At 39.2% G+C, this 24,653-nt stretch overlaps 62 non-coding genes across 62 annotated transcripts; 39 read left to right on the top strand and 23 right to left on the bottom strand.

Annotated features, from left to right (window-relative positions):
* Positions 1 to 203: 203 nt before the first annotated feature.
* On the top strand, positions 204 to 275 carry TRNAA-UGC (transfer RNA alanine (anticodon UGC)). The gene has a single exon. It is a non-coding gene; the product is annotated as a tRNA-Ala (tRNA).
* Positions 276 to 502: 227 nt separating this feature from the next.
* On the bottom strand, positions 503 to 574 carry TRNAG-UCC (transfer RNA glycine (anticodon UCC)). The gene has a single exon. It is a non-coding gene; the product is annotated as a tRNA-Gly (tRNA).
* Positions 575 to 742: 168 nt separating this feature from the next.
* Positions 743 to 814, top strand: TRNAA-UGC (transfer RNA alanine (anticodon UGC)). Its single transcript has one exon. It is a non-coding gene; the product is annotated as a tRNA-Ala (tRNA).
* Positions 815 to 1,281: 467 nt separating this feature from the next.
* Positions 1,282 to 1,353, top strand: TRNAA-UGC (transfer RNA alanine (anticodon UGC)). The gene has a single exon. It is a non-coding gene; the product is annotated as a tRNA-Ala (tRNA).
* Positions 1,354 to 1,583: 230 nt separating this feature from the next.
* On the bottom strand, positions 1,584 to 1,655 carry TRNAG-UCC (transfer RNA glycine (anticodon UCC)). Its single transcript has one exon. It is a non-coding gene; the product is annotated as a tRNA-Gly (tRNA).
* A 702-nt stretch (positions 1,656 to 2,357) lies between these two features.
* On the top strand, positions 2,358 to 2,429 carry TRNAA-UGC (transfer RNA alanine (anticodon UGC)). The gene has a single exon. It is a non-coding gene; the product is annotated as a tRNA-Ala (tRNA).
* Positions 2,430 to 2,656: 227 nt separating this feature from the next.
* Positions 2,657 to 2,728, bottom strand: TRNAG-UCC (transfer RNA glycine (anticodon UCC)). The gene has a single exon. It is a non-coding gene; the product is annotated as a tRNA-Gly (tRNA).
* A 168-nt stretch (positions 2,729 to 2,896) lies between these two features.
* TRNAA-UGC (transfer RNA alanine (anticodon UGC)) lies at positions 2,897 to 2,968 on the top strand. The gene has a single exon. It is a non-coding gene; the product is annotated as a tRNA-Ala (tRNA).
* A 467-nt stretch (positions 2,969 to 3,435) lies between these two features.
* On the top strand, positions 3,436 to 3,507 carry TRNAA-UGC (transfer RNA alanine (anticodon UGC)). The gene has a single exon. It is a non-coding gene; the product is annotated as a tRNA-Ala (tRNA).
* A 224-nt stretch (positions 3,508 to 3,731) lies between these two features.
* On the bottom strand, positions 3,732 to 3,803 carry TRNAG-UCC (transfer RNA glycine (anticodon UCC)). The gene has a single exon. It is a non-coding gene; the product is annotated as a tRNA-Gly (tRNA).
* Positions 3,804 to 4,263: 460 nt separating this feature from the next.
* TRNAG-UCC (transfer RNA glycine (anticodon UCC)) lies at positions 4,264 to 4,335 on the bottom strand. Its single transcript has one exon. It is a non-coding gene; the product is annotated as a tRNA-Gly (tRNA).
* Positions 4,336 to 5,041: 706 nt separating this feature from the next.
* TRNAA-UGC (transfer RNA alanine (anticodon UGC)) lies at positions 5,042 to 5,113 on the top strand. The gene has a single exon. It is a non-coding gene; the product is annotated as a tRNA-Ala (tRNA).
* A 227-nt stretch (positions 5,114 to 5,340) lies between these two features.
* TRNAG-UCC (transfer RNA glycine (anticodon UCC)) lies at positions 5,341 to 5,412 on the bottom strand. The gene has a single exon. It is a non-coding gene; the product is annotated as a tRNA-Gly (tRNA).
* Positions 5,413 to 6,119: 707 nt separating this feature from the next.
* TRNAA-UGC (transfer RNA alanine (anticodon UGC)) lies at positions 6,120 to 6,191 on the top strand. The gene has a single exon. It is a non-coding gene; the product is annotated as a tRNA-Ala (tRNA).
* Positions 6,192 to 6,959: 768 nt separating this feature from the next.
* On the bottom strand, positions 6,960 to 7,031 carry TRNAG-UCC (transfer RNA glycine (anticodon UCC)). Its single transcript has one exon. It is a non-coding gene; the product is annotated as a tRNA-Gly (tRNA).
* Positions 7,032 to 7,199: 168 nt separating this feature from the next.
* Positions 7,200 to 7,271, top strand: TRNAA-UGC (transfer RNA alanine (anticodon UGC)). Its single transcript has one exon. It is a non-coding gene; the product is annotated as a tRNA-Ala (tRNA).
* A 227-nt stretch (positions 7,272 to 7,498) lies between these two features.
* Positions 7,499 to 7,570, bottom strand: TRNAG-UCC (transfer RNA glycine (anticodon UCC)). Its single transcript has one exon. It is a non-coding gene; the product is annotated as a tRNA-Gly (tRNA).
* Positions 7,571 to 8,037: 467 nt separating this feature from the next.
* TRNAG-UCC (transfer RNA glycine (anticodon UCC)) lies at positions 8,038 to 8,109 on the bottom strand. Its single transcript has one exon. It is a non-coding gene; the product is annotated as a tRNA-Gly (tRNA).
* A 168-nt stretch (positions 8,110 to 8,277) lies between these two features.
* TRNAA-UGC (transfer RNA alanine (anticodon UGC)) lies at positions 8,278 to 8,349 on the top strand. The gene has a single exon. It is a non-coding gene; the product is annotated as a tRNA-Ala (tRNA).
* A 227-nt stretch (positions 8,350 to 8,576) lies between these two features.
* Positions 8,577 to 8,648, bottom strand: TRNAG-UCC (transfer RNA glycine (anticodon UCC)). The gene has a single exon. It is a non-coding gene; the product is annotated as a tRNA-Gly (tRNA).
* Positions 8,649 to 8,816: 168 nt separating this feature from the next.
* TRNAA-UGC (transfer RNA alanine (anticodon UGC)) lies at positions 8,817 to 8,888 on the top strand. The gene has a single exon. It is a non-coding gene; the product is annotated as a tRNA-Ala (tRNA).
* Positions 8,889 to 9,115: 227 nt separating this feature from the next.
* TRNAG-UCC (transfer RNA glycine (anticodon UCC)) lies at positions 9,116 to 9,187 on the bottom strand. Its single transcript has one exon. It is a non-coding gene; the product is annotated as a tRNA-Gly (tRNA).
* A 708-nt stretch (positions 9,188 to 9,895) lies between these two features.
* On the top strand, positions 9,896 to 9,967 carry TRNAA-UGC (transfer RNA alanine (anticodon UGC)). Its single transcript has one exon. It is a non-coding gene; the product is annotated as a tRNA-Ala (tRNA).
* A 225-nt stretch (positions 9,968 to 10,192) lies between these two features.
* On the bottom strand, positions 10,193 to 10,264 carry TRNAG-UCC (transfer RNA glycine (anticodon UCC)). Its single transcript has one exon. It is a non-coding gene; the product is annotated as a tRNA-Gly (tRNA).
* A 156-nt stretch (positions 10,265 to 10,420) lies between these two features.
* On the top strand, positions 10,421 to 10,492 carry TRNAA-UGC (transfer RNA alanine (anticodon UGC)). The gene has a single exon. It is a non-coding gene; the product is annotated as a tRNA-Ala (tRNA).
* A 467-nt stretch (positions 10,493 to 10,959) lies between these two features.
* Positions 10,960 to 11,031, top strand: TRNAA-UGC (transfer RNA alanine (anticodon UGC)). The gene has a single exon. It is a non-coding gene; the product is annotated as a tRNA-Ala (tRNA).
* Positions 11,032 to 11,258: 227 nt separating this feature from the next.
* TRNAG-UCC (transfer RNA glycine (anticodon UCC)) lies at positions 11,259 to 11,330 on the bottom strand. The gene has a single exon. It is a non-coding gene; the product is annotated as a tRNA-Gly (tRNA).
* A 168-nt stretch (positions 11,331 to 11,498) lies between these two features.
* Positions 11,499 to 11,570, top strand: TRNAA-UGC (transfer RNA alanine (anticodon UGC)). Its single transcript has one exon. It is a non-coding gene; the product is annotated as a tRNA-Ala (tRNA).
* Positions 11,571 to 12,040: 470 nt separating this feature from the next.
* Positions 12,041 to 12,112, top strand: TRNAA-UGC (transfer RNA alanine (anticodon UGC)). Its single transcript has one exon. It is a non-coding gene; the product is annotated as a tRNA-Ala (tRNA).
* Positions 12,113 to 12,343: 231 nt separating this feature from the next.
* TRNAG-UCC (transfer RNA glycine (anticodon UCC)) lies at positions 12,344 to 12,415 on the bottom strand. The gene has a single exon. It is a non-coding gene; the product is annotated as a tRNA-Gly (tRNA).
* Positions 12,416 to 12,583: 168 nt separating this feature from the next.
* Positions 12,584 to 12,655, top strand: TRNAA-UGC (transfer RNA alanine (anticodon UGC)). Its single transcript has one exon. It is a non-coding gene; the product is annotated as a tRNA-Ala (tRNA).
* Positions 12,656 to 12,887: 232 nt separating this feature from the next.
* Positions 12,888 to 12,959, bottom strand: TRNAG-UCC (transfer RNA glycine (anticodon UCC)). The gene has a single exon. It is a non-coding gene; the product is annotated as a tRNA-Gly (tRNA).
* Positions 12,960 to 13,127: 168 nt separating this feature from the next.
* Positions 13,128 to 13,199, top strand: TRNAA-UGC (transfer RNA alanine (anticodon UGC)). Its single transcript has one exon. It is a non-coding gene; the product is annotated as a tRNA-Ala (tRNA).
* Positions 13,200 to 13,666: 467 nt separating this feature from the next.
* Positions 13,667 to 13,738, top strand: TRNAA-UGC (transfer RNA alanine (anticodon UGC)). Its single transcript has one exon. It is a non-coding gene; the product is annotated as a tRNA-Ala (tRNA).
* Positions 13,739 to 13,965: 227 nt separating this feature from the next.
* TRNAG-UCC (transfer RNA glycine (anticodon UCC)) lies at positions 13,966 to 14,037 on the bottom strand. Its single transcript has one exon. It is a non-coding gene; the product is annotated as a tRNA-Gly (tRNA).
* Positions 14,038 to 14,205: 168 nt separating this feature from the next.
* Positions 14,206 to 14,277, top strand: TRNAA-UGC (transfer RNA alanine (anticodon UGC)). The gene has a single exon. It is a non-coding gene; the product is annotated as a tRNA-Ala (tRNA).
* A 470-nt stretch (positions 14,278 to 14,747) lies between these two features.
* Positions 14,748 to 14,819, top strand: TRNAA-UGC (transfer RNA alanine (anticodon UGC)). Its single transcript has one exon. It is a non-coding gene; the product is annotated as a tRNA-Ala (tRNA).
* Positions 14,820 to 15,293: 474 nt separating this feature from the next.
* On the top strand, positions 15,294 to 15,365 carry TRNAA-UGC (transfer RNA alanine (anticodon UGC)). The gene has a single exon. It is a non-coding gene; the product is annotated as a tRNA-Ala (tRNA).
* Positions 15,366 to 15,595: 230 nt separating this feature from the next.
* On the bottom strand, positions 15,596 to 15,667 carry TRNAG-UCC (transfer RNA glycine (anticodon UCC)). The gene has a single exon. It is a non-coding gene; the product is annotated as a tRNA-Gly (tRNA).
* A 168-nt stretch (positions 15,668 to 15,835) lies between these two features.
* Positions 15,836 to 15,907, top strand: TRNAA-UGC (transfer RNA alanine (anticodon UGC)). The gene has a single exon. It is a non-coding gene; the product is annotated as a tRNA-Ala (tRNA).
* A 467-nt stretch (positions 15,908 to 16,374) lies between these two features.
* On the top strand, positions 16,375 to 16,446 carry TRNAA-UGC (transfer RNA alanine (anticodon UGC)). The gene has a single exon. It is a non-coding gene; the product is annotated as a tRNA-Ala (tRNA).
* A 467-nt stretch (positions 16,447 to 16,913) lies between these two features.
* On the top strand, positions 16,914 to 16,985 carry TRNAA-UGC (transfer RNA alanine (anticodon UGC)). The gene has a single exon. It is a non-coding gene; the product is annotated as a tRNA-Ala (tRNA).
* Positions 16,986 to 17,452: 467 nt separating this feature from the next.
* On the top strand, positions 17,453 to 17,524 carry TRNAA-UGC (transfer RNA alanine (anticodon UGC)). Its single transcript has one exon. It is a non-coding gene; the product is annotated as a tRNA-Ala (tRNA).
* A 230-nt stretch (positions 17,525 to 17,754) lies between these two features.
* Positions 17,755 to 17,826, bottom strand: TRNAG-UCC (transfer RNA glycine (anticodon UCC)). Its single transcript has one exon. It is a non-coding gene; the product is annotated as a tRNA-Gly (tRNA).
* A 168-nt stretch (positions 17,827 to 17,994) lies between these two features.
* TRNAA-UGC (transfer RNA alanine (anticodon UGC)) lies at positions 17,995 to 18,066 on the top strand. Its single transcript has one exon. It is a non-coding gene; the product is annotated as a tRNA-Ala (tRNA).
* A 467-nt stretch (positions 18,067 to 18,533) lies between these two features.
* On the top strand, positions 18,534 to 18,605 carry TRNAA-UGC (transfer RNA alanine (anticodon UGC)). The gene has a single exon. It is a non-coding gene; the product is annotated as a tRNA-Ala (tRNA).
* Positions 18,606 to 19,072: 467 nt separating this feature from the next.
* Positions 19,073 to 19,144, top strand: TRNAA-UGC (transfer RNA alanine (anticodon UGC)). Its single transcript has one exon. It is a non-coding gene; the product is annotated as a tRNA-Ala (tRNA).
* A 227-nt stretch (positions 19,145 to 19,371) lies between these two features.
* On the bottom strand, positions 19,372 to 19,443 carry TRNAG-UCC (transfer RNA glycine (anticodon UCC)). The gene has a single exon. It is a non-coding gene; the product is annotated as a tRNA-Gly (tRNA).
* Positions 19,444 to 19,611: 168 nt separating this feature from the next.
* On the top strand, positions 19,612 to 19,683 carry TRNAA-UGC (transfer RNA alanine (anticodon UGC)). Its single transcript has one exon. It is a non-coding gene; the product is annotated as a tRNA-Ala (tRNA).
* Positions 19,684 to 20,150: 467 nt separating this feature from the next.
* Positions 20,151 to 20,222, top strand: TRNAA-UGC (transfer RNA alanine (anticodon UGC)). Its single transcript has one exon. It is a non-coding gene; the product is annotated as a tRNA-Ala (tRNA).
* A 467-nt stretch (positions 20,223 to 20,689) lies between these two features.
* TRNAA-UGC (transfer RNA alanine (anticodon UGC)) lies at positions 20,690 to 20,761 on the top strand. The gene has a single exon. It is a non-coding gene; the product is annotated as a tRNA-Ala (tRNA).
* Positions 20,762 to 20,988: 227 nt separating this feature from the next.
* On the bottom strand, positions 20,989 to 21,060 carry TRNAG-UCC (transfer RNA glycine (anticodon UCC)). Its single transcript has one exon. It is a non-coding gene; the product is annotated as a tRNA-Gly (tRNA).
* A 168-nt stretch (positions 21,061 to 21,228) lies between these two features.
* TRNAA-UGC (transfer RNA alanine (anticodon UGC)) lies at positions 21,229 to 21,300 on the top strand. Its single transcript has one exon. It is a non-coding gene; the product is annotated as a tRNA-Ala (tRNA).
* A 230-nt stretch (positions 21,301 to 21,530) lies between these two features.
* On the bottom strand, positions 21,531 to 21,602 carry TRNAG-UCC (transfer RNA glycine (anticodon UCC)). Its single transcript has one exon. It is a non-coding gene; the product is annotated as a tRNA-Gly (tRNA).
* Positions 21,603 to 21,770: 168 nt separating this feature from the next.
* TRNAA-UGC (transfer RNA alanine (anticodon UGC)) lies at positions 21,771 to 21,842 on the top strand. Its single transcript has one exon. It is a non-coding gene; the product is annotated as a tRNA-Ala (tRNA).
* A 467-nt stretch (positions 21,843 to 22,309) lies between these two features.
* TRNAA-UGC (transfer RNA alanine (anticodon UGC)) lies at positions 22,310 to 22,381 on the top strand. Its single transcript has one exon. It is a non-coding gene; the product is annotated as a tRNA-Ala (tRNA).
* Positions 22,382 to 22,611: 230 nt separating this feature from the next.
* On the bottom strand, positions 22,612 to 22,683 carry TRNAG-UCC (transfer RNA glycine (anticodon UCC)). The gene has a single exon. It is a non-coding gene; the product is annotated as a tRNA-Gly (tRNA).
* Positions 22,684 to 22,851: 168 nt separating this feature from the next.
* Positions 22,852 to 22,923, top strand: TRNAA-UGC (transfer RNA alanine (anticodon UGC)). Its single transcript has one exon. It is a non-coding gene; the product is annotated as a tRNA-Ala (tRNA).
* A 467-nt stretch (positions 22,924 to 23,390) lies between these two features.
* On the top strand, positions 23,391 to 23,462 carry TRNAA-UGC (transfer RNA alanine (anticodon UGC)). The gene has a single exon. It is a non-coding gene; the product is annotated as a tRNA-Ala (tRNA).
* A 227-nt stretch (positions 23,463 to 23,689) lies between these two features.
* Positions 23,690 to 23,761, bottom strand: TRNAG-UCC (transfer RNA glycine (anticodon UCC)). The gene has a single exon. It is a non-coding gene; the product is annotated as a tRNA-Gly (tRNA).
* A 168-nt stretch (positions 23,762 to 23,929) lies between these two features.
* TRNAA-UGC (transfer RNA alanine (anticodon UGC)) lies at positions 23,930 to 24,001 on the top strand. Its single transcript has one exon. It is a non-coding gene; the product is annotated as a tRNA-Ala (tRNA).
* A 467-nt stretch (positions 24,002 to 24,468) lies between these two features.
* Positions 24,469 to 24,540, top strand: TRNAA-UGC (transfer RNA alanine (anticodon UGC)). The gene has a single exon. It is a non-coding gene; the product is annotated as a tRNA-Ala (tRNA).
* Positions 24,541 to 24,653: the final 113 nt, after the last annotated feature.

The raw sequence follows: 24,653 nt of genomic DNA, 5'->3' as shown, positions 1-24,653 counted from the left end.
AAGGCAACCATGCTAACCGTTACACCACCAATGCCAGGCTCATTACAGTTTGTCTAATTAGCGATATCGGAAAGTTCATTTTTTGGGGAGATGTATTGAAAATGTAACATGATTCAATGTTCATTGTGTTCATTGAATAAATCGAAGTGATTTTATTTAGTGATTCAATTTTTTTTCAATCCTTTCATTTTGTAACTCATCTCGGGGATGTAGCTCAGTGGTAGAGCGCATGCTTTGCATGTATGAGGCCCCGGGTTCGAAACCCGGCATCTCCATTTTCTGATGCTGGTTGAAAACAAGTTGATGAGGGGGGAAAAACATTTTAGAGATGTGTTGATTCGTAATTGAAAGTAACATAAAGCTAAACCATTTGATCATCTTGAACCCACTTGTAAATTAGTTGAATGAAACTATATTCTTCAATTCAGTTATTGCTCAATAGCTTATATTTGGTAGTGACAAGAAATTGACACGCATTCATTGCCTCAAAACAATCTGCTGCTGCATTGGCCGGGAGTTGAACCCGGATCGACTGCTTGGAAGGCAACCATGCTAACCGTTACACCACCAATGCCAGGCTCATTACAGTTTGTCTAATTAGCGATGTCGGAAAGTTCATTTTTGGGGAGATGTATTGAAAATGTAACATGATTCAATGTTCATTGTGTTCATTGAATAAATCGAAGTGATTTTATTTAGTGATTCAATTTTTTTTCAATCCTTTCATTTTGTAACTCATCTCGGGGATGTAGCTCAGTGGTAGAGCGCATGCTTTGCATGTATGAGGCCCCGGGTTCGAAACCCGGCATCTCCATTTTCTGATGCTGGTTGAAAACAAGTTGATGAGTGGGGGAAAACGTTTTAGAGATGTGTTGATTCGTAATTGAAAGTAACATAAAGCTAAACCATTTGATCATCTTGAACCCACTTGTAAATTAGTTGAAGGAAACTATATTCTTCAATTCAGTTATTGCTCAATAGCTTATATTTGGTAGTGACAAGAAATTGACACGCATTCATTGCCTCAAAACAATCTGCTGCTGCATTGGCCGGGAGTTGAACCCGGATCGGCTGCTTGGAAGGCAACCATGCTAACCGTTACACCACCAATGCCAGGCTCATTACAGTTTGTCTAATTAGCGATGTCGGAAAGTTCATTTTTGGGGAGATGTATTGAAAATGTAACATGATTCAATGTTCATTGTGTTCATTGAATAAATCGAAGTGATTTTATTTAGTGATTCAATTTTTTTTCAATCCTTTCATTTTGTAACTCATCTCGGGGATGTAGCTCAGTGGTAGAGCGCATGCTTTGCATGTATGAGGCCCCGGGTTCGAAACCCGGCATCTCCATTATCTGATGCTGGTTGAAAACAAGTTGGGGGGGGGGGGGGGGAAACGTTTTAGAGATGTGTTGATTCGTAATTGAAAGTAACATAAAGCTAAACCATTTGATCATCTTGAACCCACTTGTAAATTAGTTGAAGGAAACTATATTCTTCAATTCAGTTATTGCTCAATAGCTTATATTTGGTAGTGACAAGAAATTGACACGCATTCATTGCCTCAAAACAATCTGCTGCTGCATTGGCCGGGAGTTGAACCCGGATCGACTGCTTGGAAGGCAACCATGCTAACCGTTACACCACCAATGCCAGGCTCATTACAGTTTGTCTAATTAGCGATGTCGGAAAGTTCATTTTTGGGGAGATGTATTGAAAATGTAACATGATTCAATGTTCATTGTGTTCATTGAATAAATCGAAGTGATTTTATTTAGTGAGTCAATTTTTTTTCAATCCTTTCATTTTGTAACTCATCTCGGGGATGTAGCTCAGTGGTAGAGCGCATGCTTTGCATGTATGAGGCCCCGAGTTCGAAACCCGGCATCTCCATTTTCTGATGCTGGTTGAAAACAAGTTGATGAGGGGGGAAAAACGTTTTAGAGATGTGTTGATTCGTAATTGAAAGTAACATAAACCATTTGATCATCTTGAACCCACTTGTAAATTAGTTGAAGGAAACTATATTCTTCAATTCAGTTATTGCTCAATAGCTTATATTTGGTAGTGACAAGAAATTGACACGCATTCATTGCCTCAAAACAATCTGCTGCTGCATTGGCCGGTAGTTGAACCCGGATCGACTGCTTGGAAGGCAACCATGCTAACCGTTACACCACCAATGCCAGGCTCATTACAGTTTGTCTAATTAGCGATATCGGAAAGTTCATTTTTTGGGGAGATGTATTGAAAATGTAACATGATTCAATGTTCATTGTGTTCATTGAATAAATCGAAGTGATTTTATTTAGTGATTCAATTTTTTTTCAATCCTTTCATTTTGTAACTCATCTCGGGGATGTAGCTCAGTGGTAGAGCGCATGCTTTGCATGTATGAGGCCCCGGGTTCGAAACCCGGCATCTCCATTTTCTGATGCTGGTTGAAAACAAGTTGATGAGGGGGGAAAAACATTTTAGAGATGTGTTGATTCGTAATTGAAAGTAACATAAAGCTAAACCATTTGATCATCTTGAACCCACTTGTAAATTAGTTGAAGGAAACTATATTCTTCAATTCAGTTATTGCTCAATAGCTTATATTTGGTAGTGACAAGAAATTGACACGCATTCATTGCCTCAAAACAATCTGCTGCTGCATTGGCCGGGAGTTGAACCCGGATCGACTGCTTGGAAGGCAACCATGCTAACCGTTACACCACCAATGCCAGGCTCATTACAGTTTGTCTAATTAGCGATGTCGGAAAGTTCATTTTTGGGGAGATGTATTGAAAATGTAACATGATTCAATGTTCATTGTGTTCATTGAATAAATCGAAGTGATTTTATTTAGTGATTCAATTTTTTTTCAATCCTTTCATTTTGTAACTCATCTCGGGGATGTAGCTCAGTGGTAGAGCGCATGCTTTGCATGTATGAGGCCCCGGGTTCGAAACCCGGCATCTCCATTTTCTGATGCTGGTTGAAAACAAGTTGATGAGTGGGGGAAAACGTTTTAGAGATGTGTTGATTCGTAATTGAAAGTAACATAAAGCTAAACCATTTGATCATCTTGAACCCACTTGTAAATTAGTTGAAGGAAACTATATTCTTCAATTCAGTTATTGCTCAATAGCTTATATTTGGTAGTGACAAGAAATTGACACGCATTCATTGCCTCAAAACAATCTGCTGCTGCATTGGCCGGGAGTTGAACCCGGATCGGCTGCTTGGAAGGCAACCATGCTAACCGTTACACCACCAATGCCAGGCTCATTACAGTTTGTCTAATTAGCGATGTCGGAAAGTTCATTTTTGGGGAGATGTATTGAAAATGTAACATGATTCAATGTTCATTGTGTTCATTGAATAAATCGAAGTGATTTTATTTAGTGATTCAATTTTTTTTCAATCCTTTCATTTTGTAACTCATCTCGGGGATGTAGCTCAGTGGTAGAGCGCATGCTTTGCATGTATGAGGCCCCGGGTTCGAAACCCGGCATCTCCATTATCTGATGCTGGTTGAAAACAAGTTGGGGGGGGGGAAACGTTTTAGAGATGTGTTGATTCGTAATTGAAAGTAACATAAAGCTAAACCATTTGATCATCTTGAACCCACTTGTAAATTAGTTGAAGGAAACTATATTCTTCAATTCAGTTATTGCTCAATAGCTTATATTTGGTAGTGACAAGAAATTGACACGCATTCATTGCCTCAAAACAATCTGCTGCTGCATTGGCCGGGAGTTGAACCCGGATCGACTGCTTGGAAGGCAACCATGCTAACCGTTACACCACCAATGCCAGGCTCATTACAGTTTGTCTAATTAGCGATGTCGGAAAGTTCATTTTTGGGGAGATGTATTGAAAATGTAACATGATTCAATGTTCATTGTGTTCATTGAATAAATCGAAGTGATTTTATTTAGTGAGTCAATTTTTTTTCAATCCTTTCATTTTGTAACTCATCTCGGGGATGTAGCTCAGTGGTAGAGCGCATGCTTTGCATGTATGAGGCCCCGAGTTCGAAACCCGGCATCTCCATTTTCTGATGCTGGTTGAAAACAAGTTGATGAGGGGGGAAAACGTTTTAGAGATGTGTTGATTCGTAATTGAAAGTAACATAAACCATTTGATCATCTTGAACCCACTTGTAAATTAGTTGAAGGAAACTATATTCTTCAATTCAGTTATTGCTCAATAGCTTATATTTGGTAGTGACAAGAAATTGACACGCATTCATTGCCTCAAAACAATCTGCTGCTGCATTGGCCGGGAGTTGAACCCGGATCGACTGCTTGGAAGGCAACCATGCTAACCGTTACACCACCAATGCCAGGCTCATTACAGTTTGTCTAATTAGCGATGTCGGAAAGTTCATTTTTGGGGAGATGTATTGAAAATGTAACATGATTCAATGTTCATTGTGTTCATTGAATAAATCGAAGTGATTTTATTTAGTGATTCAATTTTTTTTCAATCCTTTTATTTTGTAACTCATCTCGGGGATGTAGCTCAGTGGTAGAGCGCATGCTTTGCATGTATGATGCCACGGGTTCGAAACCCGGCATCTCCATTTTCTGATGCTGGTTGAAAACAAGTTGATGAAGGGGGAAAAACGTTTTAGAGATGTGTTGATTCGTAATTGAAAGTAACATAAAGCTAAACCATTTGATCATCTTGAAGCCACTTGTAAATTAGTTGAAGGAAACTATATTCTTCAATTCAGTTATTGCTCAATAGCTTATATGGTAGTGACAAGAAATTGACACGCATTCATTGCCTCAAAACAATCTGCTGCTGCATTGGCCGGTAGTTGAACCCGGATCGACTGCTTGGAAGGCAACCATGCTAACGGTTACACCACCAATTCCAGGCTCATTACAGTTTGTCTAATTAGCGATATCGGAAAGTTCATTTTTTGGGGAGATGTATTGAAAATGTAACATGATTCAATGTTCATTGTGTTCATTGAATAAATCGAAGTGATTTTATTTAGTGATTCAATTTTTTTTCAATCCTTTCATTTTGTAACTCATCTCGGGGATGTAGCTCAGTGGTAGAGCGCATGCTTTGCATGTATGAGGCCCCGGGTTCGAAACCCGGCATCTCCATTTTCTGATGCTGGTTGAAAACAAGTTGATGAGGGGGGAAAAACGTTTTAGAGATGTGTTGATTCGTAATTGAAAGTAACATAAAGCTAAACCATTTGATCATCTTGAACCCACTTGTAAATTAGTTGAAGGAAACTATATTCTTCAATTCAGTTATTGCTCAATAGCTTATATTTGGTAGTGACAAGAAATTGACACGCATTCATTGCCTCAAAACAATCTGCTGCTGCATTGGCCGGGAGTTGAACCCGGATCGACTGCTTGGAAGGCAACCATGCTAACCGTTACACCACCAATGCCAGGCTCATTACAGTTTGTCTAATTAGCGATGTCGGAAAGTTCATTTTTGGGGAGATGTATTGAAAATGTAACATGATTCAATGTTCATTGTGTTCATTGAATAAATCGAAGTGATTTTATTTAGTGATTCAATTTTTTTTCAATCCTTTCAGTTTGTAACTCATCTCGGGGATGTAGCTCAGTGGTAGAGCGCATGCTTTGCATGTATGAGGCCCCGGGTTCGAAATCCGGCATCTCCATTTTCTGATGCTGGTTGAAAACAAGTTGATGAGGGGGGAAAAACGCTTTAGAGATGTGTTGATTCGTAATTGAAAGTAACATAAAGCTAAACCATTTGATCATCTTGAACCCACTTGTAAATTAGTTGAAGGAAACTATATTCTTCAATTCAGTTATTGCTCAATAGCTTATATTTGGTAGTGACAAGAAATTGACACGCATTCATTGCCTCAAAACAATCTGCTGCTGCATTGGCCGGGAGTTGAACCAAGATCGACTGCTTGGAAGGCAACCATGCTAACCGTTACACCACCAATGCCAGGCTCATTACAGTTTGTCTAATTAGCGATGTCGGAAAGTTCATTTTTGGGGAGATGTATTGAAAATGTAACATGATTCAATGTTCATTGTGTTCATTGAATAAATCGAAGTGATTTTATTTAGTGATTCAATTTTTTTTCAATCCTTTCATTTTGTAACTCATCTCGGGGATGTAGCTCAGTGGTAGAGCGCATGCTTTGCATGTATGAGGCCCCGGGTTCGAAACCCGGCATCTCCATTTTCTGATGCTGGTTGAAAACAAGTTGATGAGTGGGGGAAAACGTTTTAGAGATGTGTTGATTCGTAATTGAAAGTAACATAAAGCTAAACCATTTGATCATCTTGAACCCACTTGTAAATTAGTTGAAGGAAACTATATTCTTCAATTCAGTTATTGCTCAATAGCTTATATTTGGTAGTGACAAGAAATTGACACGCATTCATTGCCTCAAAACAATCTGCTGCTGCATTGGCCGGGAGTTGAACCCGGATCGGCTGCTTGGAAGGCAACCATGCTAACCGTTACACCACCAATGCCAGGCTCATTACAGTTTGTCTAATTAGCGATGTCGGAAAGTTCATTTTTGGGGAGATGTATTGAAAATGTAACATGATTCAATGTTCATTGTGTTCATTGAATAAATCGAAGTGATTTTATTTAGTGATTCAATTTTTTTTCAATCCTTTCATTTTGTAACTCATCTCGGGGATGTAGCTCAGTGGTAGAGCGCATGCTTTGCATGTATGAGGCCCCAGGTTCGAAACCCGGCATCTCCATTTTCTGATGCTGGTTGAAAACAAGTTGATGAGGGGGGGGGGAAACGTTTTAGAGATGTGTTGATTCGTAATTGAAAGTAACATAAAGCTAAACCATTTGATCATCTTGAACCCACTTGTAAATTAGTTGAAGGAAACTATATTCTTCAATTCAGTTATTGCTCAATAGCTTATATTTGGTAGTGACAAGAAATTGACACGCATTCATTGCCTCAAAACAATCTGCTGCTGCATTGGCCGGGAGTTGAACCCGGATCGACTGCTTGGAAGGCAACCATGCTAACCGTTACACCACCAATGCCAGGCTCATTACAGTTTGTCTAATTAGCGATGTCGGAAAGTTCATTTTTGGGGAGATGTATTGAAAATGTAACATGATTCAATGTTCATTGTGTTCATTGAATAAATCGAAGTGATTTTATTTAGTGATTCAATTTTTTTTCAATCCTTTCATTTTGTAACTCATCTCGGGGATGTAGCTCAGTGGTAGAGCGCATGCTTTGCATGTATGAGGCCCCGGGTTCGAAACCCGGCATCTCCATTTTCTGATGCTGGTTGAAAACAAGTTGATGAGGGGGGAAAAACGTTTTAGAGATGTGTTGATTCGTAATTGAAAGTAACATAAAGCTAAACCATTTGATCATCTTGAACCCACTTGTAAATTAGTTGAAGGAAAATATATTCTTCAATTCAGTTATTGCTCAATAGCTTATATTTGGTAGTGACAAGAAATTGACACGCATTCATTGCCTCAAAACAATCTGCTGCTGCATTGGCCGGGAGTTGAACCCGGATCGACTGCTTGGAAGGCAACCATGCTAACCGTTACACCACCAATGCCAGGCTCATTACAGTTTGTCTAATTAGCGATGTCGGAAAGTTCATTTTTGGGGAGATGTATTGAAAATGTAACATGATTCAATGTTCATTGTGTTCATTGAATAAATCGAAGTGATTTTATTTAGTGATTCAATTTTTTTTCAATCCTTCCATTTTGTAACTCATCTCGGGGATGTAGCTCAGTGGTAGAGCGCATGCTTTGCATGTATGAGGCCCAGGTTTCGAAACCCGGCATCTCCATTTTCTGATGCTGGTTGAAAACAAGTTGATGAGGGGGGAAAAACGTTTTAGAGATGTGTTGATTCGTAATTGAAAGTAACATAAAGCTAAACCATTTGATCATCTTGAACCCACTTGTAAATTAGTTGAAGGAAACTATATTCTTCAATTCAGTTATTGCTCAATAGCTTATATTTGGTAGTGACAAGAAATTGACACGCATTCATTGCCTCCAAACAATCTGCTGCTGCATTGGCCGGGAGTTGAACCCGGATCGACTGCTTGGAAGGCAACCATGCTAACCGTTACACCACCAATGCCAGGCTCATTACAGTTTGTCTAATTAGCGATGTCGGAAAGTTTATTTTTGGGGAGATGTATTGAAAATGTAACATGATTCAATGTTCATTGTGTTCATTGAATAAATCGAAGTGATTTTATTTAGTGATTCAATTTTTTTTCAATCCTTTCATTTTGTAACTCATCTCGGGGATGTAGCTCAGTGGTAGAGCGCATGCTTTGCATGTATGAGGCCCCGGGTTCGAAACCCGGCATCTCCATTTTCTGATGCTGGTTGAAAACAAGTTGATGAGGGCGGAAAAACGTTTTAGAGATGTGTTGATTCGTAATTGAAAGTAACATAAAGCTAAACCATTTGATCATCTTGAACCCACTTGTAAATTAGTTGAAGGAAAATATATTCTTCAATTCAGTTATTGCTCAATAGCTTATATTTGGTAGTGACAAGAAATTGACACGCATTCATTGCCTCAAAACAATCTGCTGCTGCATTGGCCGGGAGTTGAACCCGGATCGACTGCTTGGAAGGCAACCATGCTAACCGTTACACCACCAATGCCAGGCTCATTACAGTTTGTCTAATTAGCGATGTCGGAAAGTTCTTTTTTGGGGAGATGTATTGAAAATGTAACATGATTCAATGTTCATTGTGTTCATTGAATAAATCGAAGTGATTTTATTTAGTGATTCAATTTTTTTTCAATCCTTTCATTTTGTAACTCATCTCGGGGATGTAGCTCAGTGGTAGAGCGCATGCTTTGCATGTATGAGGCCCCGGGTTCGAAACCCGGCATCTCCATTTTCTGATGCTGGTTGAAAACAAGTTGATGAGGGGGGGAAAACGTTTTAGAGATGTGTTGATTCGTAATTGAAAGTAACATAAAGCTAAACCATTTGATCATCTTGAACCCACTTGTAAATTAGTTGAAGGAAACTATATTCTTCAATTCAGTTATTGCTCAATAGCTTATATTTGGTAGTGACAAGAAATTGACACGCATTCATTGCCTCAAAACAATCTGCTGCTGCATTGGCCGGGAGTTGAACCCGGATCGACTGCTTGGAAGGCAACCATGCTAACCGTTACACCACCAATGCCAGGCTCATTACAGTTTGTCTAATTAGCGATGTCGGAAAGTTCATTTTTGGGGAGATGTATTGAAAATGTAACATGATTCAATGTTCATTGTGTTCATTGAATAAATCGAAGTGATTTTATTTAGTGATTCAATTTTTTTTCAATCCTTTTAATTTGTAACTCATCTCGGGGATGTAGCTCAGTGGTAGAGCGCATGCTTTGCATGTATGAGGCCACGGGTTCGAAACCCGGCATCTCCATTTTCTGATGCTGGTTGAAAACAAGTTGATGAAGGGGGAAAAACGTTTTAGAGATGTGTTGATTCGTAATTGAAAGTAACATAAAGCTAAACCATTTGATCATCTTGAAGCCACTTGTAAATTAGTTGAAGGAAACTATATTCTTCAATTCAGTTATTGCTCAATAGCTTATATTTGGTAGTGACAAGAAATTGACACGCATTCATTGCCTCAAAATAATCTGCTGCTGCATTGGCCGGTAGTTGAACCCGGATCGACTGCTTGGAAGGCAACCATGCTAACCGTTACACCACCAATGCCAGGCTCATTACAGTTTGTCTAATTAGCGATATCGGAAAGTTCATTTTTTGGGGAGATGTATTGAAAATGTAACATGATTCAATGTTCATTGTGTTCATTGAATAAATCGAAGTGATTTTATTTAGTGATTCAATTTTTTTTCAATCCTTTCATTTTGTAACTCATCTCGGGGATGTAGCTCAGTGGTAGAGCGCATGCTTTGCATGTATGAGGCCCCGGGTTCGAAACCCGGCATCTCCATTTTCTGATGCTGGTTGAAAACAAGTTGATGAGGGGGGAAACGTTTTAGAGATGTGTTGATTCGTAATTGAAAGTAACATAAAGCTAAACCATTTGATCATCTTGAACCCACTTGTAAATTAGTTGAAGGAAACTATATTCTTCAATTCAGTTATTGCTCAATAGCTTATATTTGGTAGTGACAAGAAATTGACACGCATTCATTGCCTCAAAACAATCTGCTGCTGCATTGGCCGGGAGTTGAACCCGGATCGACTGCTTGGAAGGCAACCATGCTAACCGTTACACCACCAATGCCAGGCTCATTACAGTTTGTCTAATTAGCGATGTCGGAAAGTTCATTTTTGGGGAGATGTATTGAAAATGTAACATGATTCAATGTTCATTGTGTTCATTGAATAAATCGAAGTGATTTTATTTAGTGATTCAATTTTTTTTCAATCCTTTCATCTCGGGGATGTAGCTCAGTGGTAGAGCGCATGCTTTGCATGTATGAGGTCCCGGGTTCGAAACCCGGCATCTCCATTTTCTGATGCTGGTTGAAAACAAGTTGATGAGGGGGGAAAAACGCTTTAGAGATGTGTTGATTCGTAATTGAAAGTAACATAAAGCTAAACCATTTGATCATCTTGAACCCACTTGTAAATTAGTTGAAGGAAACTATATTCTTCAATTCAGTTATTGCTCAATAGCTTATATTTGGTAGTGACAAGAAATTGACACGCATTCATTGCCTCAAAACAATCTGCTGCTGCATTGGCCGGGAGTTGAACCAGGATCGACTGCTTGGAAGGCAACCATGCTAACCGTTACACCACCAATGCCAGGCTCATTACAGTTTGTCTAATTAGCGATGTCGGAAAGTTCATTTTTGGGGAGATGTATTGAAAATGTAACATGATTCAATGTTCATTGTGTTCATTGAATAAATCGAAGTGATTTTATTTAGTGATTCAATTTTTTTTCAATCCTTTCATTTTGTAACTCATCTCGGGGATGTAGCTCAGTGGTAGAGCGCATGCTTTGCATGTATGAGGCCCCGGGTTCGAAACCCGGCATCTCCATTTTCTGATGCTGGTTGAAAACAAGTTGATGAGTGGGGGAAAACGTTTTAGAGATGTGTTGATTCGTAATTGAAAGTAACATAAAGCTAAACCATTTGATCATCTTGAACCCACTTGTAAATTAGTTGAAGGAAACTATATTCTTCAATTCAGTTATTGCTCAATAGCTTATATTTGGTAGTGACAAGAAATTGACACGCATTCATTGCCTCAAAACAATCTGCTGCTGCATTGGCCGGGAGTTGAACCCGGATCGACTGCTTGGAAGGCAACCATGCTAACCGTTACACCACCAATGCCAGGCTCATTACAGTTTGTCTAATTAGCGATGTCGGAAAGTTCATTTTTGGGGAGATGTATTGAAAATGTAACATGATTCAATGTTCATTGTGTTCATTGAATAAATCGAAGTGATTTTATTTAGTGATTCAATTTTTTTTCAATCCTTTCATTTTGTAACTCATCTCGGGGATGTAGCTCAGTGGTAGAGCGCATGCTTTGCATGTATGAGGCCCCGGGTTCGAAACCCGGCATCTCCATTTTCTGATGCTGGTTGAAAACAAGTTGATGAGGGGGGGGGGGAAACGTTTTAGAGATGTGTTGATTCGTAATTGAAAGTAACATAAAGCTAAACCATTTGATCATCTTGAACCCACTTGTAAATTAGTTGAAGGAAACTATATTCTTCAATTCAGTTATTGCTCAATAGCTTATATTTGGTAGTGACAAGAAATTGACACGCATTCATTGCCTCAAAACAATCTGCTGCTGCATTGGCCGGGAGTTGAACCCGGATCGACTGCTTGGAAGGCAACCATGCTAACCGTTACACCAGCAATGCCAGGCTCATTACAGTTTGTCTAATTAGCGATGTCGGAAAGTTCATTTTTGGGGAGATGTATTGAAAATGTAACATGATTCAATGTTCATTGTGTTCATTGAATAAATCGAAGTGATTTTATTTAGTGATTCAATTTTTTTTCAATCCTTTCATTTTGTAACTCATCTCGGGGATGTAGCTCAGTGGTAGAGCGCATGCTTTGCATGTATGAGGCCCCGGGTTCGAAACCCGGCATCTCCATTTTCTGATGCTGGTTGAAAACAAGTTGATGAGGGGGGGGGGGGAAACGTTTTAGAGATGTGTTGATTCGTAATTGAAAGTAACATAAAGCTAAACCATTTGATCATCTTGAACCCACTTGTAAATTAGTTGAAGGAAACTATATTCTTCAATTCAGTTATTGCTCAATAGCTTATATTTGGTAGTGACAAGAAATTGACACGCATTCATTGCCTCAAAACAATCTGCTGCTGCATTGGCCGGGAGTTGAACCCGGATCGACTGCTTGGAAGGCAACCATGCTAACCGTTACACCACCAATGCCAGGCTCATTACAGTTTGTCTAATTAGCGATGTCGGAAAGTTCATTTTTGGGGAGATGTATTGAAAATGTAACATGATTCAATGTTCATTGTGTTCATTGAATAAATCGAAGTGATTTTATTTAGTGATTCAATTTTTTTTCAATCCTTTCATTTTGTAACTCATCTCGGGGATGTAGCTCAGTGGTAGAGCGCATGCTTTGCATGTATGAGGCCCCGGGTTCGAAACCCGGCATCTCCATTTTCTGATGCTGGTTGAAAACAAGTTGATGAGGGGGGGGGGAGGAAACGTTTTAGAGATGTGTTGATTCGTAATTGAAAGTAACATAAAGCTAAACCATTTGATCATCTTGAACCCACTTGTAAATTAGTTGAAGGAAACTATATTCTTCAATTCAGTTATTGCTCAATAGCTTATATTTGGTAGTGACAAGAAATTGACACGCATTCATTGCCTCAAAACAATCTGCTGCTGCATTGGCCGGGAGTTGAACCCGGATCGACTGCTTGGAAGGCAACCATGCTAACCGTTACACCACCAATGCCAGGCTCATTACAGTTTGTCTAATTAGCGATGTCGGAAAGTTCATTTTTGGGGAGATGTATTGAAAATGTAACATGATTCAATGTTCATTGTGTTCATTGAATAAATCGAAGTGATTTTATTTAGTGATTCAATTTTTTTTCAATCCTTTCATTTTGTAACTCATCTCGGGGATGTAGCTCAGTGGTAGAGCGCATGCTTTGCATGTATGAGGTCCCGGGTTCGAAACCCGGCATCTCCATTTTCTGATGCTGGTTGAAAACAAGTTGATGAGGGGGGAAAAACGCTTTAGAGATGTGTTGATTCGTAATTGAAAGTAACATAAAGCTAAACCATTTGATCATCTTGAACCCACTTGTAAATTAGTTGAAGGAAACTATATTCTTCAATTCAGTTATTGCTCAATAGCTTATATTTGGTAGTGACAAGAAATTGACACGCATTCATTGCCTCAAAACAATCTGCTGCTGCATTGGCCGGGAGTTGAACCAGGATCGACTGCTTGGAAGGCAACCATGCTAACCGTTACACCACCAATGCCAGGCTCATTACAGTTTGTCTAATTAGCGATGTCGGAAAGTTCATTTTTGGGGAGATGTATTGAAAATGTAACATGATTCAATGTTCATTGTGTTCATTGAATAAATCGAAGTGATTTTATTTAGTGATTCAATTTTTTTTCAATCCTTTCATTTTGTAACTCATCTCGGGGATGTAGCTCAGTGGTAGAGCGCATGCTTTGCATGTATGAGGCCCCGGGTTCGAAACCCGGCATCTCCATTTTCTGATGCTGGTTGAAAACAAGTTGATGAGTGGGGGAAAACGTTTTAGAGATGTGTTGATTCGTAATTGAAAGTAACATAAAGCTAAACCATTTGATCATCTTGAACCCACTTGTAAATTAGTTGAAGGAAACTATATTCTTCAATTCAGTTATTGCTCAATAGCTTATATTTGGTAGTGACAAGAAATTGACACGCATTCATTGCCTCAAAACAATCTGCTGCTGCATTGGCCGGGAGTTGAACCCGGATCGACTGCTTGGAAGGCAACCATGCTAACCATTACACCACCAATGCCAGGCTCATTACAGTTTGTCTAATTAGCGATGTCGGAAAGTTCATTTTTGGGGAGATGTATTGAAAATGTAACATGATTCAATGTTCATTGTGTTCATTGAATAAATCGAAGTGATTTTATTTAGTGATTCAATTTTTTTTCAATCCTTTCATTTTGTAACTCATCTCGGGGATGTAGCTCAGTGGTAGAGCGCATGCTTTGCATGTATGAGGCCCCGGGTTCGAAACCCGGCATCTCCATTTTCTGATGCTGGTTGAAAACAAGTTGATGAGGGGGGGGGGGAAACGTTTTAGAGATGTGTTGATTCGTAATTGAAAGTAACATAAAGCTAAACCATTTGATCATCTTGAACCCACTTGTAAATTAGTTGAAGGAAACTATATTCTTCAATTCAGTTATTGCTCAATAGCTTATATTTGGTAGTGACAAGAAATTGACACGCATTCATTGCCTCAAAACAATCTGCTGCTGCATTGGCCGGGAGTTGAACCCGGATCGACTGCTTGGAAGGCAACCATGCTAACCGTTACACCAGCAATGCCAGGCTCATTACAGTTTGTCTAATTAGCGATGTCGGAAAGTTCATTTTTGGGGAGATGTATTGAAAATGTAACATGATTCAATGTTCATTGTGTTCATTGAATAAATCGAAGTGATTTTATTTAGTGATTCAATTTTTTTTCAATCCTTTCATTTTGTAACTCATCTCGGGGATGTAGCTCAGTGGTAGAGCGCATGCTTTGCATGTATGAGGCCCCGGGTTCGAAACCCGGCATCTCCATTTTCTGATGCTGGTTGAAAACAAGTTGATGAGGGGGGGGGGGGGGGAAACGTTTTAGAGATGTGTTGATTCGTAATTGAAAGTAACATAAAGCTAAACCATTTGATCATCTTGAACCCACTTGTAAATTAGTTGAAGGAAACTATATTCTTCAATTCAGTTATTGCTCAATAGCTTATATTTGGTAGTGACAAGAAATTGACACGCATTCATTGCCTCAAAACAATCTGCTGCTGCATTGGCCGGGAGTTGAACCCGCATCGACTGCTTGGAAGGCAACCATGCTAACCGTTACACCACCAATGCCAGGCTCATTACAGTTTGTCTAATTAGCGATGTCGGAAAGTTCATTTTTGGGGAGATGTATTGAAAATGTAACATGATTCAATGTTCATTGTGTTCATTGAATAAATCGAAGTGATTTTATTTAGTGATTCAATTTTTTTTCAATCCTTTCATTTTGTAACTCATCTCGGGGATGTAGCTCAGTGGTAGAGCGCATGCTTTGCATGTATGAGGCCCCGGGTTCGAAACCCGGCATCTCCATTTTCTGATGCTGGTTGAAAACAAGTTGATGAGGGGGGGGGGGAAACGTTTTAGAGATGTGTTGATTCGTAATTGAAAGTAACATAAAGCTAAACCATTTGATCATCTTGAACCCACTTGTAAATTAGTTGAAGGAAACTATATTCTTCAATTCAGTTATTGCTCAATAGCTTATATTTGGTAGTGACAAGAAATTGACACGCATTCATTGCCTCAAAACAATCTGCTGCTGCATTGGCCGGGAGTTGAACCCGGATCGACTGCTTGGAAGGCAACCATGCTAACCGTTACACCACCAATGCCAGGCTCATTACAGTTTGTCTAATTAGCGATGTCGGAAAGTTCATTTTTGGGGAGATGTATTGAAAATGTAACATGATTCAATGTTCATTGTGTTCATTGAATAAATCGAAGTGATTTTATTTAGTGATTCAATTTTTTTTCAATCCTTTCATTTTGTAACTCATCTCGGGGATGTAGCTCAGTGGTAGAGCGCATGCTTTGCATGTATGAGGTCCCGGGTTCGAAACCCGGCATCTCCATTTTCTGATGCTGGTTGAAAACAAGTTGATGAGGGGGGAAAAACGCTTTAGAGATGTGTTGATTCGTAATTGAAAGTAACATAAAGCTAAACCATTTGATCATCTTGAACCCACTTGTAAATTAGTTGAAGGAAACTATATTCTTCAATTCAGTTATTGCTCAATAGCTTATATTTGGTAGTGACAAGAAATTGACACGCATTCATTGCCTCAAAACAATCTGCTGCTGCATTGGCCGGGAGTTGAACCAGGATCGACTGCTTGGAAGGCAACCATGCTAACCGTTACACCACCAATGCCAGGCTCATTACAGTTTGTCTAATTAGCGATGTCGGAAAGTTCATTTTTGGGGAGATGTATTGAAAATGTAACATGATTCAATGTTCATTGTGTTCATTGAATAAATCGAAGTGATTTTATTTAGTGATTCAATTTTTTTTCAATCCTTTCATTTTGTAACTCATCTCGGGGATGTAGCTCAGTGGTAGAGCGCATGCTTTGCATGTATGAGGTCCCGGGTTCGAAACCCGGCATCTCCATTTTCTGATGCTGGTTGAAAACAAGTTGATGAGGGGGGAAAAACGCTTTAGAGATGTGTTGATTCGTAATTGAAAGTAACATAAAGCTAAACCATTTGATCATCTTGAACCCACTTGTAAATTAGTTGAAGGAAACTATATTCTTCAATTCAGTTATTGCTCAATAGCTTATATTTGGTAGTGACAAGAAATTGACACGCATTCATTGCCTCAAAACAATCTGCTGCTGCATTGGCCGGGAGTTGAACCAGGATCGACTGCTTGGAAGGCAACCATGCTAACCGTTACACCACCAATGCCAGGCTCATTACAGTTTGTCTAATTAGCGATGTCGGAAAGTTCATTTTTGGGGAGATGTATTGAAAATGTAACATGATTCAATGTTCATTGTGTTCATTGAATAAATCGAAGTGATTTTATTTAGTGATTCAATTTTTTTTCAATCCTTTCATTTTGTAACTCATCTCGGGGATGTAGCTCAGTGGTAGAGCGCATGCTTTGCATGTATGAGGCCCCGGGTTCGAAACCCGGCATCTCCATTTTCTGATGCTGGTTGAAAACAAGTTGATGAGTGGGGGAAAACGTTTTAGAGATGTGTTGATTCGTAATTGAAAGTAACATAAAGCTAAACCATTTGATCATCTTGAACCCACTTGTAAATTAGTTGAAGGAAACTATATTCTTCAATTCAGTTATTGCTCAATAGCTTATATTTGGTAGTGACAAGAAATTGACACGCATTCATTGCCTCAAAACAATCTGCTGCTGCATTGGCCGGGAGTTGAACCCGGATCGGCTGCTTGGAAGGCAACCATGCTAACCGTTACACCACCAATGCCAGGCTCATTACAGTTTGTCTAATTAGCGATGTCGGAAAGTTCATTTTTGGGGAGATGTATTGAAAATGTAACATGATTCAATGTTCATTGTGTTCATTGAATAAATCGAAGTGATTTTATTTAGTGATTCAATTTTTTTTCAATCCTTTCATTTTGTAACTCATCTCGGGGATGTAGCTCAGTGGTAGAGCGCATGCTTTGCATGTATGAGGCCCCGGGTTCGAAACCCGGCATCTCCATTTTCTGATGCTGGTTGAAAACAAGTTGATGAGGGGGGGGGGGAAACGTTTTAGAGATGTGTTGATTCGTAATTGAAAGTAACATAAAGCTAAACCATTTGATCATCTTGAACCCACTTGTAAATTAGTTGAAGGAAACTATATTCTTCAATTCAGTTATTGCTCAATAGCTTATATTTGGTAGTGACAAGAAATTGACACGCATTCATTGCCTCAAAACAATCTGCTGCTGCATTGGCCGGGAGTTGAACCCGGATCGACTGCTTGGAAGGCAACCATGCTAACCGTTACACCACCAATGCCAGGCTCATTACAGTTTGTCTAATTAGCGATGTCGGAAAGTTCATTTTTGGGGAGATGTATTGAAAATGTAACATGATTCAATGTTCATTGTGTTCATTGAATAAATCGAAGTGATTTTATTTAGTGATTCAATTTTTTTTCAATCCTTTCATTTTGTAACTCATCTCGGGGATGTAGCTCAGTGGTAGAGCGCATGCTTTGCATGTATGAGGCCCCGGGTTCGAAACCCGGCATCTCCATTTTCTGATGCTGGTTGAAAACAAGTTGATGAGTGGGGGAAAACGTTTTAGAGATGTGTTGATTCGTAATTGAAAGTAACATAAAGCTAAACCATTTGATCATCTTGAACCCACTTGTAAATTAGTTGAAGGAAACTATATTCTTCAATTCAGTTATTGCTCAATAGCTTATATTTGGTAGTGACAAGAAATTGACACGCATTCATTGCCTCAAAACAATCTGCTGCTGCATTGGCCGGGAGTTGAACCCGGATCGGCTGCTTGGAAGGCAACCATGCTAACCGTTACACCACCAATGCCAGGCTCATTACAGTTTGTCTAATTAGCGATGTCGGAAAGTTCATTTTTGGGGAGATGTATTGAAAATGTAACATGATTCAATGTTCATTGTGTTCATTGAATAAATCGAAGTGATTTTATTTAGTGATTCAATTTTTTTTCAATCCTTTCATTTTGTAACTCATCTCGGGGATGTAGCTCAGTGGTAGAGCGCATGCTTTGCATGTATGAGGCCCCGGGTTCGAAACCCGGCATCTCCATTTTCTGATGCTGGTTGAAAACAAGTTGATGAGGGGGGAAAAACGTTTTAGAGATGTGTTGATTCGTAATTGAAAGTAACATAAAGCTAAACCATTTGATCATCTTGAACCCACTTGTAAATTAGTTGAAGGAAACTATATTCTTCAATTCAGTTATTGCTCAATAGCTTATATTTGGTAGTGACAAGAAATTGACACGCATTCATTGCCTCAAAACAATCTGCTGCTGCATTGGCCGGGAGTTAAACCCGAATCGACTGCTTGGAAGGCAACCATGCTAACCGTTACACCACCAATGCCAGGCTCATTACAGTTTGTCTAATTAGCGATGTCGGAAAGTTCATTTTTGGGGAGATGTATTGAAAATGTAACATGATTCAATGTTCATTGTGTTCATTGAATAAATCGAAGTGATTTTATTTAGTGATTCAATTTTTTTTCAATCCTTTCATTTTGTAACTCATTTCGGGGATGTAGCTCAGTGGTAGAGCGCATGCTTTGCATGTATGAGGCCCCGGGTTCGAAACCCGGCATCTCCATTTTCTGATGCTGGTTGAAAACAAGTTGATGAGGGGGGAAAAACGTTTTAGAGATGTGTTGATTCGTAATTGAAAGTAACATAAAGCTAAACCATTTGATCATCTTGAACCCACTAGTAAATTAGTTGAAGGAAACTATATTCTTCAATTCAGTTATTGCTCAATAGCTTATATTTGGTAGTGACAAGAAATTGACACGCATTCATTGCCTCAAAACAATCTGCTGCTGCATTGGCCGGGAGTTGAACCCGGATCGACTGCTTGGAAGGCAACCATGCTAACCGTTACACCACCAATGCCAGGCTCATTGCAGTTTGTCTAATTAGCGATGTCGGAAAGTTCATTTTTGGGGAGATGTATTGAAAATGTAACATGATTCAATGTTCATTGTGTTCATTGAATAAATCGAAGTGATTTTATTTAGTGATTCAATTTTTTTTCAATCCTTTCATTTTGTAACTCATCTCGGGGATGTAGCTCAGTGGTAGAGCGCATGCTTTGCATGTATGAGGCCCCGGGTTCGAAACCCGGCATCTCCATTTTCTGATGCTGGTTGAAAACAAGTTGATGAGTGGGGGAAAACGTTTTAGAGATGTGTTGATTCGTAATTGAAAGTAACATAAAGCTAAACCATTTGATCATCTTGAACCCACTTGTAAATTAGTTGAAGGAAACTATATTCTTCAATTCAGTTATTGCTCAATAGCTTATATTTGGTAGTGACAAGAAATTGACACGCATTCTTTGCCTCAAAACAATCTGCTGCTGCATTGGCCGGGAGTTGAACCCGGATCGGCTGCTTGGAAGGCAACCATGCTAACCGTTACACCACCAATGCCAGGCTCATTACAGTTTGTCTAATTAGCGATGTCGGAAAGTTCATTTTTGGGGAGATGTATTGAAAATGTAACATGATTCAATGTTCATTGTGTTCATTGAATAAATCGAAGTGATTTTATTTAGTGATTCAATTTTTTTTCAATCCTTTCATTTTGTAACTCATCTCGGGGATGTAGCTCAGTGGTAGAGCGCATGCTTTGCATGTATGAGGCCCCGGGTTCGAAACCCGGCATCTCCATTTTCTGATGCTGGTTGAAAACAAGTTGATGAGGGGGGAAAAACGTTTTAGAGATGTGTTGATTCGTAATTGAAAGTAACATAAAGCTAAACCATTTGATCATCTTGAACCCACTTGTAAATTAGTTGAAGGAAACTATATTCTTCAATTCAGTTATTGCTCAATAGCTTATATTTGGTAGTGACAAGAAATTGACACGCATTCATTGCCTCAAAACAATCTGCTGCTGCATTGGCCGGGAGTTAAACGCGAATCGACTGCTTGGAAGGCAACCATGCTAACCGTTACACCACCAATGCCAGGCTCATTACAGTTTGTCTAATTAGCGATGTCGGAAAGTTCATTTTTGGGGAGATGTATTGAAAATGTAACATGATTCAATGTTCATTGTGTTCATTGAATAAATCGAAGTGATTTTATTTAGTGATTCAATTTTTTTTCAATCCTTTCATTTTGTAACTCATTTCGGGGATGTAGCTCAGTGGTAGAGCGCATGCTTTGCATGTATGAGGCCCCGGGTTCGAAACCCGGCATCTCCATTTTCTGATGCTGGTTGAAAACAAGTTGATGAGGGGGGAAAAACGTTTTAGAGATGTGTTGATTCGTAATTGAAAGTAACATAAAGCTAAACCATTTGATCATCTTGAACCCACTAGTAAATTAGTTGAAGGAAACTATATTCTTCAATTCAGTTATTGCTCAATAGCTTATATTTGGTAGTGACAAGAAATTGACACGCATTCATTGCCTCAAAACAATCTGCTGCTGCATTGGCCGGGAGTTGAACCCGGATCGACTGCTTGGAAGGCAACCATGCTAACCGTTACACCACCAATGCCAGGCTCATTACAGTTTGTCTAATTAGCGATGTCGGAAAGTTCATTTTTGGGGAGATGTATTGAAAATGTAACATGATTCAATGTTCATTGTGTTCATTGAATAAATCGAAGTGATTTTATTTAGTGATTCAATTTTTTTTCAATCCTTTCATTTTGTAACTCATCTCGGGGATGTAGCTCAGTGGTAGAGCGCATGCTTTGCATGTATGAGGCCCCGGGTTCGAAACCCGGCATCTCCATTTTCTGATGCTGGTTGAAAACAAGTTGATGAGGGGGGGGGGGAAACGTTTTAGAGATGTGTTGATTCGTAATTGAAAGTAACATAAAGCTAAACCATTTGATCATCTTGAACCCACTTGTAAATTAGTTGAAGGAAACTATATTCTTCAATTCAGTTATTGCTCAATAGCTTATATTTGGTAGTGACAAGAAATTGACACGCATTCATTGCCTCAAAACAATCTGCTGCTGCATTGGCCGGGAGTTGAACCCGGATCGACTGCTTGGAAGGCAACCATGCTAACCGTTACACCACCAATGCCAGGCTCATTACAGTTTGTCTAATTAGCGATGTCGGAAAGTTCATTTTTGGGGAGATGTATTGAAAATGTAACATGATTCAATGTTCATTGTGTTCATTGAATAAATCGAAGTGATTTTATTTAGTAATTCAATTTTTTTTCAATCCTTTCATTTTGTAACTCATCTCGGGGATGTAGCTCAGTGGTAGAGCGCATGCTTTGCATGTATGAGGCCCCGGGTTCGAAACCCGGCATCTCCATTTTCTGATGCTGGTTGAAAACAAGTTGATGAGTGGGGGAAAACGTTTTAGAGATGTGTTGATTCGTAATTGAAAGTAACATAAAGCTAAACCATTTGATCATCTTGAACCCACTTGTAAATTAGTTGAAGGAAACTATATTCTTCAATTCAGTTATTGCTCAATAGCTTATATTTGGTAGTGACAAGAAATTGACACGCATTCATTGCCTCAAAACAATCTGCTGCTGCATTGGCCGGGAGTTGAACCCGGATCGGCTGCTTGGAAGGCAACCATGCTAACCGTTACACCACCAATGCCAGGCTCATTACAGTTTGTCTAATTAGCGATGTCGGAAAGTTCATTTTTGGGGAGATGTATTGAAAATGTAACATGATTCAATGTTCATTGTGTTCATTGAATAAATCGAAGTGATTTTATTTAGTGATTCAATTTTTTTTCAATCCTTTCATTTTGTAACTCATCTCGGGGATGTAGCTCAGTGGTAGAGCGCATGCTTTGCATGTATGAGGCCCCGGGTTCGAAACCCGGCATCTCCATTTTCTGATGCTGGTTGAAAACAAGTTGATGAGGGGGGGGGGGAAACGTTTTAGAGATGTGTTGATTCGTAATTGAAAGTAACATAAAGCTAAACCATTTGATCATCTTGAACCCACTTGTAAATTAGTTGAAGGAAACTATATTCTTCAATTCAGTTATTGCTCAATAGCTTATATTTGGTAGTGACAAGAAATTGACACGCATTCATTGCCTCAAAACAATCTGCTGCTGCATTGGCCGGGAGTTGAACCCGGATCGACTGCTTGGAAGGCAACCATGCTAACCGTTACACCACCAATGCCAGGCTCATTACAGTTTGTCTAATTAGCGATGTCGGAAAGTTCATTTTTGGGGAGATGTATTGAAAATGTAACATGATTCAATGTTCATTGTGTTCATTGAATAAATCGAAGTGATTTTATTTAGTGATTCAATTTTTTTTCAATCCTTTCATTTTGTAACTCATCTCGGGGATGTAGCTCAGTGGTAGAGCGCATGCTTTGCATGTATGAGGCCCCGGGTTCGAAACCCGGCATCTCCATTTTCTGATGCTGGTTGAAAACAAGTTGATGAGGGGGGAAAAACGTTTTAGAGATGTGTTGATTCGTAATTGAAAGTAACATAAAGCTAAACCATTTGATCATCTTGAACCCACTAGTAAATTAGTTGAAGGAAACTATATTCTTCAATTCAGTTATTGCTCAATAGCTTATATTTGGTAGTGACAAGAAATTGACACGCATTCATTGCCTCAAAACAATCTGCTGCTGCATTGGCCGGGAGTTGAAACCGGATCGACTGCTTGGAAGGCAACCATGCTAACCGTTACACCACCAATGCCAGGCTCATTGCAGTTTGTCTAATTAGCGATGTCGGAAAGTTCATTTTTGGGGAGATGTATTGAAAATGTAACATGATTCAATGTTCATTGTGTTCATTGAATAAATCGAAGTGATTTTATTTAGTGATTCAATTTTTTTTCAATCCTTTCATTTTGTAACTCATCTCGGGGATGTAGCTCAGTGGTAGAGCGCATGCTTTGCATGTATGAGGCCCCGGGTTCGAAACCCGGCATCTCCATTTTCTGATGCTGGTTGAAAACAAGTTGATGAGGGGGGAAAAACGTTTTAGAGATGTGTTGATTCGTAATTGAAAGTAACATAAAGCTAAACCATTTGATCATCTTGAACCCACTTGTAAATTAGTTGAAGGAAACTATATTCTTCAATTCAGTTATTGCTCAATAGCTTATATTTGGTAGTGACAAGAAATTGACACGCATTCATTGCCTCAAAACAATCTGCTGCTGCATTGGCCGGGAGTTGAACCCGGATCGACTGCTTGGAAGGCAACCATGCTAACCGTTACACCACCAATGCCAGGCTCATTACAGTTTGTCTAATTAGCGATGTCGGAAAGTTTATTTTTGGGGAGATGTATTGAAAATGTAACATGATTCAATGTTCATTGTGTTCATTGAATAAATCGAAGTGATTTTATTTAGTGATTCAATTTTTTTTCAATCCTTTCATTTTGTAACTCATCTCGGGGATGTAGCTCAGTGGTAGAGCGCATGCTTTGCATGTATGAGGCCCCGGGTTCGAAACCCGGCATCTCCATTTTCTGATGCTGGTTGAAAACAAGTTGATGAGGGGGGAAAAACGTTTTAGAGATGTGTTGATTCGTAATTGAAAGTAACATAAAGCTAAACCATTTGATCATCTTGAACCCACTTGTAAATTAGTTGAAGGAAACTCTATTCTTCAATTCAGTTATTGCTCAATAGCTTATATTTGGTAGTGACAAGAAATTGACACGCATTCATTGCCTCAAAACAATCTGCTGCTGCATTGGCCGGGAGTTAAACCCGAATCGACTGCTTGGAAGGCAACCATGCTAACCGTTACACCACCAATGCCAGGCTCATTACAGTTTGTCTAATTAGCGATGTCGGAAAGTTCATTTTTGGGGAGATGTATTGAAAATGTAACATGATTCAATGTTCATTGTGTTCATTGAATAAATCGAAGTGATTTTATTTAGTGATTCAATTTTTTTTCAATCCTTTCATTTTGTAACTCATTTCGGGGATGTAGCTCAGTGGTAGAGCGCATGCTTTGCATGTATGAGGCCCCGGGTTCGAAACCCGGCATCTCCATTTTCTGATGCTGGTTGAAAACAAGTTGATGAGGGGGGGGGGAAAACGTTTTAGAGATGTGTTGATTCGTAATTGAAAGTAACATAAAGCTAAACCATTTGATCATCTTGAAC

The sequence above is a fragment of the Saccoglossus kowalevskii genome, chromosome 6 (assembly GCF_978046115.1).
Source record: "Saccoglossus kowalevskii chromosome 6, keSacKowa6.1, whole genome shotgun sequence".
NCBI classification, from domain to species: domain Eukaryota; kingdom Metazoa; phylum Hemichordata; class Enteropneusta; family Harrimaniidae; genus Saccoglossus; species Saccoglossus kowalevskii.
Note: the sequence above shows the minus strand (reverse complement) of the source record. Positions and strands in the feature narration are given on the sequence as shown.